Source organism: Oryctolagus cuniculus, chromosome 4 (genome assembly GCF_051225735.1).
Source record: "Oryctolagus cuniculus isolate XC-2025 breed Fujian yellow rabbit chromosome 4, ASM5122573v1, whole genome shotgun sequence".
In the NCBI taxonomy this organism is placed as follows: Eukaryota; Metazoa; Chordata; class Mammalia; order Lagomorpha; family Leporidae; genus Oryctolagus; species Oryctolagus cuniculus.
In genome coordinates, this window is record NC_142870.1 from 10,865,459 (window position 1) to 10,876,161 (window position 10,703).

At 47.6% G+C, this 10,703-nt stretch overlaps 1 long non-coding RNA gene across 6 annotated transcripts in view; it reads right to left on the reverse strand.

The window, feature by feature from the left end:
- Positions 1 to 10,703, reverse strand: part of LOC149126904 (uncharacterized) — a 34,208-nt gene that overhangs the window by 8,068 nt on the left and 15,437 nt on the right. For 5 of the 6 annotated variants that reach the window (XR_016233020.1, XR_016233023.1, XR_016233022.1 and 2 more), the window contains exons 2-3: positions 7,835 to 7,962; positions 6,930 to 7,101 (exon numbers count right to left, since the gene is read on the reverse strand). This is a non-coding gene — a long non-coding RNA (uncharacterized LOC149126904). The other variant, XR_016233024.1, reaches the window with a different exon arrangement.

The following is a 10,703-nucleotide window of genomic DNA, read 5'->3' on the forward strand; positions in this document are numbered from 1 at the left end:
AATACAGTGATTAGCAAAAAGAAGAAACTGGGAGGAAAAAAGGTGTATTATAAATTCCATGTTAGTATCATTTTAATAGACAAATATATTTAATTATTTTATTTATTTATTTTTTTGACAGGCAGAGTGGACAGTGAGAGAGAGAGAGACAGAGAGAAAGGTCTTCCTTTGCCGTTGGTTCACCCTCCAATGGCCGCCGCGGCCGGTGCGCTGCACTGATCCGATGGCAGGAGCCAGGTGCTTCTCCTGGTCTCCCATGGGGTGCAGGGCCCAAGCACTTGGGCCATCCTCCACTGCACTCCCTGGCCACAGCAGAGAGCTGGCCTGGAAGAGGGGCAACCGGGACAGAATCCGGCGCCCTGACCGGGACTAGAACCCGGTGTGCCGGTGCCGCAAGGCAGAGGATTAGCCTAGTGAGCCGCGGCGCCGGCATATATTTAATTATTAAATATGAGGATGAATATCATTTCATGAATGTGTTCTAAGATGTGCCTACATCCCCCTTTCTAGAAATTCCTACTGCATTCTGCCCAGAAGTTCTAGGAGATGGTAACTAAACCAAAAAAATTCATGACAACCATTTCAAGGCCGTGAGTTATACGTAGTACTTCAAAGTTTGTGGAAAAATGCAATTAAAGGATAAGGTCATTTTGATGCAAAAGAAAGAGACCCAGGTAGTTTTTTTACAATGCACATTTTCTGTGAACTTTCTGAATCCCCCCCCCCACATACACACAAAGAGGAAGTCATTGAGGATCACTGTTCATCAGTGACGCCTGGCGCTCAGATTCCAATAGAGGATGAAATTAACTCGGAGTTGAGGTATCGAAACTCGCTTTCAGATCCCAGTTCTGAAACTTTTACATTTTGTGCTTGTAATATCAACTAGCGCTCAATAAACAGAAACAAAAGTTAGACATAATTTCCTCTCTCCTTCCTGAAATTCTCCAATACCTGAGGCTCAAGGTATCCACAGGGGGACACATCCTGTGAGGAACACGCTACCTCGGATCAAGTTCATCATCACGAGGTGATTCCCCGAATTACCCACCCAAGTTTCAACATCTGTGTTGCTAATACTTCCAGTCTTTAACAAACGACCGGCTCAGGATATGGACTAAAGAACATTTGGTTAAAAACAAACCTCATTGGAAAAGACAGCCAGTCCCACCGCAGGGGCTCAGCACACGACTAAATTGATGGAGGCTGAGACGCACTGTCTGCTGCACATGCGCACAAGGCGCCCCCCGCCAGGGGCTTTGGAATCCTTAGAGCGGAAGCCAGATCTTACACGGCTTCCGAAATTTCTATCCTTGAAATTTTTTGAAAATATGGTAAAGTGCAGATACTGGGTATAATAAGCCCTCAAATACCCCACCCAGCCCAAAGAATTGTCATGGCCAATATTGAACACTTTTTATTTATTTGCTTGTTTAGGATTTAAACAGGCATCATTTTGCTGCGAGAGACAGGAAGCCGGGGAAGACCTCTGTGGCTTCTTGAGGGTGTGCGACCTACCGGCTCTTGGGTTCACCGACCTCGTTTCTATCCTCTCTTTATACAAGGGAATGCTATCTTCTCCCAGTCTCGAGGGCTGTTTCTCATGCTTGCAGCAAAATGAAGTGGACTCTGTCTGATTTCAGCAACGGTGACATCTAATCCCAGTGGTAAGGGATGGAATTTTCCAGTGCAAGAAGCAACAGAAAGAACAGAGGCAAAGCTGCCACAGGCTCCTCTCAGGATCCCCAGCTGTGCTACCAGGCGGCCCAGGGACCCAGCGGCTGGATGAACAGTGGGAGGGGGGGGATAATCTGACAATCGGGTGATTGTTCTCTCTCTGCAAGCAATCCTGCTATTTCTGACCCCTCGGTGGGTTGTGCTGGCAACAAACAGACTCCGCCTGGGTCTTCTCCCTATAGAAGCCGCAAGCCTGCAGGCAAACAGGGGGAGAGCCTGTTGCCTTCCAAGAAAACAGCCCCGCACCCCAGGATGGCGGTCACCAAGCGTTTTCTCGCAAAACACAGAAGTGAGCAGGACAGCCCCTCACCTTGTCACGTTTGTTCACAAAGAACCCAGAGCCAGCAACGTGGATCAGCTTCTGGCTTTTTGTCCAAGTGCTTGCCTGCTCGTCTAGAAAAACACCAGCGCCTGCCAGGGATCTGCAGCCCCTAAATCTGAAAATAACGACTGGCCTATCCAGGGTTTCCATCCAAGCAAGTATTGGTGCCTCCTCAAGAAACCCCTTTGGGGTGAGAGTCAGCAGTGCAGGAAAAAGCATGCGGTTATTTTTATTTTTTGCCACTTCTTGGCCCCCGTCTGCACTTTGGAGAGAAAGGGAAATCTATTTTTGAAATCAGTTATTCAGCTCTCAAATCACATCAGCCCATAAAGCACATCTAATTGAAATGTTGATTCCAAATTTTACTTAACTTTAAGACTTTTTGGTCCCCTGCTATTCTCCTGCTCCAAGCACACACACAGCCTCACGCTCACATGCTGTCTCCTTGGCTCATACAAGGGGACTCGAAAAAGTTTACGGAAAACTGGAAATAAAAGATATGCTTATTTTAGTGCAAAAATTTTTTTTCCAAATCCATGCATAGCTTCTTTATAATATGCATTTTCCATGAATGTTTCGAAGACCTGCTGTAGATGCTCAAGTCTCAGAATAGGTTCAGGAATGACTGCCACTGTTTGCATACAACAATTTCCACCTTTTTAAAGAAATTATAAACAGGAAGGATCATGGGGAAGGTCCGCTGGCTTCCTTCATGTGTCTGTGCTTTAAAACTGGCCATGTCACTCCTCACAACTAGGCATTAAAGAAAGAATGATGTGCTCATGAGATATGAGGGGAGGGGCCGGCCACGTGGCGGAGCAGGTAAAGCCACCGCCTGCAGTGCCGGCATCCCATATGGGCGCCTGTTCACGTCCTGGCTGCTCTTCCAATCCAGCTCTCTGCTACGGCCTGGGAAAGCAGTGGAAGATGGTCCAAGTCCTTGGGCCCCTGTACCTTTGTGGGAGACTCGGAAGAAGCTCCTGGCTCTTGGCTTCAGGTTGGTCCAATTCCAGCCATTGTGGCCATTTGAGGGAGTGAACCAGCAGATAGAAGACCTTCCTCTCTGTCTCTTGCTCTCACTGTCTGTAACTCTACCTCTCAAATAAGTAAATAAAATCTTAGAGAGAAAGAGAGAGAGAAATGTGGGAAAAATGAAGTGCAAGGGGCTGAGGGCAAAGCTAAGGAATTGCACAGTAGTGTAGGGTATTACAGTGGATGCCTGAGTCATCACCCACCAACCTGGAGCCTGGAGGCAGGGGTCATGCACAAAGTTCACTGCGGCCTTAGAAAACTAGTAAGTTGGGGCCGGTGCTGTGGCGTAGTGGGTAAAGCCGCAGCCTGTACTGCTGGCATCCCATATGGGCGCCGGTTCGAGACCCGGCTGCTCCACTTCCCATCCAGCTCTCTGCTATGGCCTGGGAAAGCAGTAGAAGATGGCCCAAGTCCTTGGGACTCTGCACCTACATGAGATTCCAAGAGGAAGCTCCTGGCTCCTGGCTTTGGATTGGCTCAGCTCTGGCCATTGCGGCCATCTGGGGAGTGAACCAGTGGATGGACGCTCTCGCTCTCTCTCTCTCTCTGTGTGTGTGTGTGTGTGTGTGTGGTGTGTAACTCTGACTTTCAAATAAATAAATAAGTCTTGGAAGGAAGGAAACTAGTAGGTCCAGATACTTGTGCACTCATCCTGATCAGCCCATGCATTGGATCCCCTAAACTATGAGCACCTCCGCTTAGCCAGCCTACCTTAACCATGCACAGAAAACTCCCAGAAAGCCCATTTTATCATCAAGCAATATACTGAGGATTGCACCGGACGTGCTCCTAGCCTGGGAGCAAAGCCAAGTTCAAAATTCGAGTACGGTTTCCACAGGCTGTGCGTCGCTTTCACACCCTCCCCCCAAACCCGGCGGTGTGACGTGTGAATTGTAATATCTCTGACAACCACATTTGCATGCAGACAAGAAAATGACTTCTGGATCCACATGGCAGCTTCCTTGTTTGCAGGGAGAGTCAAGAAAATGCATTGCATTGTTTTCCAAAGAGGGAAAACAAACTAACAAAAACCTTACATTTCTAGTGGCCACAGAGGCAGTGGCCACCCGAGTCAGTCTGTCTTCCGGTTAAAACCCAGAAAGGCTCACCCTGTCCCTGAGCGGGCTGCAGCTGGTCTCGCCTTGACCCATTTCAAAGGCAAAGGAAACTCCCCGCCCTCAGAGCCCTGGCTTGGCATCGTTCACCCAGAGTGCAACAGAGCCCCCCGCCCTCCTGGTCCCACTGTGCCCACTGCACAGCTGCTCTCTGCCCCCAGGACCTGTCTTCTCACTCCTAGAAGCTGATGCAGGACTTAATGTTGCTGAATGACTGAATGCACGTAGCAATGATGAGGGTTTTTTAAAAGACTTATTTTCTTTATTTGCAAGGCAGAATTATAGAGAATGAGAGAGAGAGAGAGAGAGAGAGAGAGAGTGTCCATCCTTTGGTTCACTCCCCAAATGGCTGAAATGGCCAGGGCTGGGCCAGGCCAAAGCCAGGAGCCAGGAGCTTCATCCGGTCTCCCACATGGATGGCAGGGTCCCAAGCACTTGGGCCATCTTCTGCTGCTTTCCCAGGCACATTAGCAAGGAGCTGGATAGGAAGTGGAGCAGCCAGAACTAGAACTTGCACCATACGGGACGTTACACCACAGCGCCAGCCCCCAATGATGAGATTTTTAAGTCATACTGGGCCAATTAACCTCGTTAGGAAAATAAAGGACGGGGGTGGGCGAAAGTGAAATCCACCTTTATAGTTTTAGTCTCAAGCTTCATTGGACACAGAAATGGTAACAAAAAGACCTAACGACAAGGAAACTGAGTCAGAGGACGCACAGGGTGGTGGTGACCTGGACTCCTAGGATTCCTAGGACTGCCCATTTTAGGATTCAAAGTCCCACATTCCTGGAAATGCTTCAGATCTGGGCAAATGGGGAAAGCTGATCACTGTGCAGGCTGTCAGTGACTCTGAAGAGGGCCCGTGTTGTGGCACAGCAGTTTTAGCACTGCCTGTGGTGCCAGCATCCCATATGGACACTGGTTCAAGTCCCAGCTGTTCCACTTCCGATCTAGCTCCCTGCTAATGCTCCTGGGAAAGCAGCAGAAGATGGCCCAAGTGCCTCAGCCCCTGCCACCCATGTGGGAGACCCTGATGGAGTTCCAGGCTCCGGCTTTCAGCCTGGTCCAGCCCCGCCCGACCATTGCGATCACTTGGGAAGTAAACCAATGTATCGACTGGCTTTCAAATGAATAAATAAACCTTCAAAAAAAATGATGCTTGGAGACCAAAATTCCAAAGTTAGCAATAGCTGAGAACAGCAAAACTCGAGAGGGCTCATCACAGAGACACATACAAGAGTCCCCCCTCATTCACACACCCCCTCCCAGTAGACGCCCGGAACTGCACAGCACACCAAACCCTACACTGTTTGTTCCACTATACCTACATACTCGTGATAAAGTTTAATTCATCAATTAAGCATAGTAAGAGATTAACAATAAGAGCAAAATAGAGTAAGTATAACATGTAGATATTCTGCAATGAAAGTTATTTATAACTCATCAATATTTATTTCTGGATTTTTCTATTTAATACTTTTGGACCCTGGCTAACTTCCAGTAACTGGAACCTCAGAAAGCAAAACCGTGTAGAAGGGGCGACTGCTGCAGACACACTGGCCCCTCCCCCTCCCCACGGGGTCCTCCATCTCAGCTCCCCGGTAATGTCCTTCATTGTACTTAAAATAACAACCATTTTTATGCTGATCCACTTACTGTCTGCTCTCCCTACTCGGTGGGAGCTCCATGTGTGCAGGGAGGCCACCTAGGGTCATCCAGCTGGTTTCCCCTGTAGAACATTCCCCAGCAACCAGGATGGTGGAGAACCGGCTCCCAGGGACAGAACCGTACCGCATCCCCCGACTCTAGAATGCACAGCTTCTCCCAGTTTGATGTCTCTGAAACCCAAGTGCACCATAATCAACGGTGCCTCCAAAAGCCACCGGCAAAGTGGCAGTCGTGACGTGGCTGCCGGGGCCTTCGCGCTGCACCTGCTCGGCGCTGGCTGTCCACGTGGTTATCACTTCGGTGGAGACACGTGCATTAGCAAGTTGGGCTGCCATTTAGAACTGTCCTCGGGGGGGCGGGCACGTGGCCTAGCAGTTAAGAAACCTGTTAAGATGCTGTGCCCTACGCTGGAATACCTGGGTTCAACTCCTGGCTCCAGCTCCTGACTCCAGCTTCCTGCGAATGCAGACCCTGCGAGGCACCAATGATGGCTCAAATAATTGGGTTCCTGCTACTCACATGGCAGAAGTGGGCCGAGTCCCCAGCTTCCAGCCCCAGCTGTTGTGGACATTTGGGGGATAAAGCAACAGATAGGAGCTCTCTTGTCTCTCTCTAGCTCTCTCCTAAGTTAAATAATTCTTTGAAAACAAGAAGTGCCCTCTAAAAGATTCCATGGTGATGCAGCACTGAGATGACAAGCTACCGTGCACCCAGAAAGGCACAGAAGCCGAGCAGGAGGATGGAAATGTGATCAGTGCAGAGCGTTTGTCACAGAAGGCATGGGCAGGCGTCCACATTTGCTTACAAAGGAACAACCCAGGATGCTGGAAACCTGAGGAAGGAAGGTCCCCGCGGCTGGGCGAGCTGTGATACTTGCTGTCAGCAAGCGATCTGCTTCATGGCCACGCCCCTCAGACGAGAAGGCTGACTTAGAAGGAATCTGATACAGCGGATCCACATGTCACTCGAGATTGTCATCCAAGCCCCCCGTCATAGACTTTCCACGGCGCCTCCCCTTTCTCCTGGGTGGGTAAGATAATGGTTGGTCTTACCGTCAAGGGCAGCTTGGATGCACTTGCTGAGTCAGGTGTCTCCATCTTTTACTCCTCCCACAGGCTGTCACAGAGACTGCTGGGACACGACACGGTCAGCAAAGGGTAGCACCTCATCCCGTCTCTGCTCTTCCAGAACCTTCTGAGCGCTCTCCTGGCTCCTTCCTCCCGCCTGGAGATGAGAATGGCCCTCTGGTTCCAATGCCAACTTGAGTGTTCAGGTTCCATTGGTAAATTCTCATGCAAAGTACCTCGCCGAGCTTGCTCAGTCCCGCCCCTCACCCCACACTCCCTGCTAAGCCTAATGATGCCCATTTGTGGGACTTCATCCCCATCTTCCCTGCCAAGTCCTGGCTTACACAGACTGATAAGTCTCCAGCACTAATTCCAACGTGTGCTTCATTAGCAATGACCCGCCATCTTTGGCGACAACAGCTGCAGAATTCTGCAGTAGTGGTTTGTGTATTTAGTGATTTGTGTCACTCCTATAGGACAGATGTGGGAGACATGCTTACAAGTGGTGTAGGGCCCACATCAGCGGTCCAGAGATGTTCAGATGGGAAAGTCACCGGAGACAGCCCAGCTCCTAACTAACAACAGTGATCATATGTTGGGTGCAACAGGATGTGTCCATGTTTCTTATTTTAAAAGATTTTATTAATTTTCATTTTATTTGAAAGGAGTGGGGGGAGAGATCACTCCCCAAATGTCCACAACAACCAGGGTTGGGCTAGGAGTCAGAAGCCAGGAACTCTACCCAGGTCTCCCACATGAGTGCCACGAACCCAGATATTTGAGCCATCAACTGCTGCCTCCCAGGGATCCCATTAGCAGGAAGCTGGCTGGCAAGTGGAGGAGCCAGGACTTGAACCCAGGCCCTTCAATATGTGATAAGGGCGACTTACCCACTGCACCCAGCGCCTGTCCTTCCATTTATCTTGCAGTCTCTCAGTGTGTGGTTATCTGTTTAAACTAATTCAGTTTGTTCATTCATTTATTCTTCTAATCCAATGCCCATTATGTACTAGTCCACCTACAGGCATGGGGCAGAGAAGGAAGAACACAGACATAGGTCCTCATCGAGCGTAGAGCATTGAGCATTGAGCATCGAGCATCGAGCAAGGCTCTTAACCTGGGACCCTGAGAACTCCCCCCTACGCGGTTCATCATTAGAACTCAGGGGTCTGTGAATTTTCATGGGAAAAATTACAGCAGTGTCTTCACTAACCTCTCACTTCTGGAAACCACTGATTCATTCTCTGTCACCAGCTTTTACCTTTTTTTTAAGATTTATTTATTTATTTGAAAGTCAGAGTTATACAGAGAGAGGAGAGGCAGAGAGAGAGAGGTCTTCCATCCGATGGTTCACTCCCCAGATGGCCGCAATGGCCAGAGCTGTGCCAATCCGAAGCCAGGAGCCAGGAGCTTCTTCTGGGTCTCCTGGGGCAGGGGCCCAAGGACTTGGGCCATCTTCCACTGCTTTTCCAGGCCACAGCAGAGAGCTGGATTGGAAGTAGAGCAGCAGGGACTCAAAACAGCGCCCATATGGGATGCCAGCACTGCAGGAGATGGCTTTATCTGCTATGCCACAGCACCGGCCCCAATCAGGTTTACCTTTTTAAGAATTTCACACACACACACACACACACACACCACAGCATAAATAACTTTTGTAACTGGCTGCTTTGACTGAGCATAGCATTGAAGATTCATCAACATTGCATGTGTCATTAGATAGTTCCTCTTTATGATTAAATAGTATTTCATTGTAACAGTGTAGCACCATTTATTAACCTATTTATCCACAGAAGGACATTTGAGTTGCTTCTTATTATTGGTGATTATGAATAGAGGTACTATAAATATTCATGCATAAGTTTTTATGTGACATAAGCTTTCAGCTTACTTCAAATTTTTGGGTCATATGTTAAGTGTGTGTTTAGCTTTATAAGAAATTGCTGTAGGGACTGGTGCAATAGGTTAATCCTCCCATATGGGCGCCGGTTCGAGTCCGGCTGCTCCTCTTCTGGCTTTCTGCTATGGCCTGGGAAAGCAGTGGAACTGCACCTGCGTGGGAGACCCAGAGGAAGCTCCAGGCTCCTGACTTCGGATCTGTGCAGCTCTGGCCATTGTGGCCATTTGGGGAGTGAACCAGCGGATGAAAGACCTTTCTGTCTTTCCCTCCTGCTATCTGTGACTACCTCTCAAATAAATAAAAATCTTAAAAAAAAAAAAAAAAAAAAAAAAAAAAAAAAAAAAAAGCTGCTGAGCCAGCATTGTGGCATAGCCAGTTAAGCCTCCACCATATGGGCTTGGTTTGAATCCCAGCTGCTCCACTTCCGATCCAGCCCTGCTAATGGATCTAGATGGCGTTCCAGCCTCCTAGCTTCAGCCTGGCCCAGACCCAGCCATGGTGGCCATCTCGGGAGTGAACCAGCAGATGGAAGATTTCTCTCTGTAACTTTGCCTTTCAAATAAATAAATAAATCTTTAAAAATGAAAGCAAAAAAGCTAAAAAAGAAAAAGAAACTGCCACGTTTTCCAGTGCAGCTGTGCAATTCTGCAATAGGAACTGGTAACATGTTAGAAACCTAATTGTTGGGGCCAGTGTTGTAGTGAAGCAGGTTCCACCGTCGCCATTGATGCCGACGTCCCGTATGAACTTCCTGTACGACATCGAGTCCCAGCTGCTCCACTTCCACTCCAGCTCCCTGCCAGTGCACCTGGGAAAGTAGTAGAAGATGGCTCAAGTGCTTGAGCCCTGCCACCCATGTGGGAACCCATGATGGAGTTCCTGGCTCCTGGTTCTGTCTGGCCCAGCCCAGCCCTGGCTAGTGCAATCAACTCTGTGACTCTGTCTTTTGAATAAATAAATAAATAAATCTTTTCAAAAAGAAAAAAGATTCCTCTGCATTATCCTGGGCTCATGGTATTTTTTTTTTTTTTTTTTTTTTGCCATTCTGATAGGTGTGTGGTTATCTTTCTAATTTGCATTTCCCTAATGGTCAGTGATACTGAACATCTCTTTGTATGCTTATGTATTGCTGGACATTTTTATTTTGTTGAGAAGTTTTGCAATGCTCGTAAGTAATATAGTTCGATACTTCTTGTATCATCTTCGTCTGGTTTTGGTGTCCGGCTAACACTGGCTTTATAAAAGGGTGGGGAGCAGTCCCCTTGTATTTTCTGGAAGAGGTTGTTTTGAATTGATTGTCTTTATGTGAGCAATATTTGGCACCATTTGCTACAGGCTAGAATATGGGCCTAGAGATCCCTTTCACAAAATGTTTTTAACTGCAAATGCAATCTTACGTGACTGAAAGGACGATTCAAGTTACCTAGATGTCACCTTGGGTAACTCTTACAGAAATCGGACACTGTGTTACTGATTTACCCTTTTATTTTTATTATTCCCTTTCCTTTGAGTTTATTTTACACTCTATTATTTTGAGTGTATTTTACACTTATTCTAATTTCTCAAGTTAGCAGCTTAGATTATAGGTTTGAAGCCTTTCTTTTTTCTAACATGAGCATTTTAATGATATTAATTTCCCTCTAAACACCACTTTAGCTGTCTCTCATAAATTTTGATATATTTGTATATTAATTCAGGTCAAAATATTCTCCAATCACCCTGGGATGTCCTCTTTGGCCTTTGGATTATTTGCAAATGCATTGTTCAATTTCCAAGAGTTTGGACATTCTTATTCTGCTTTTGATTTTCAGCCCAATTCCGTTCTGGTCAGAGAATATACTTTGATTTCAGTTCTTTAA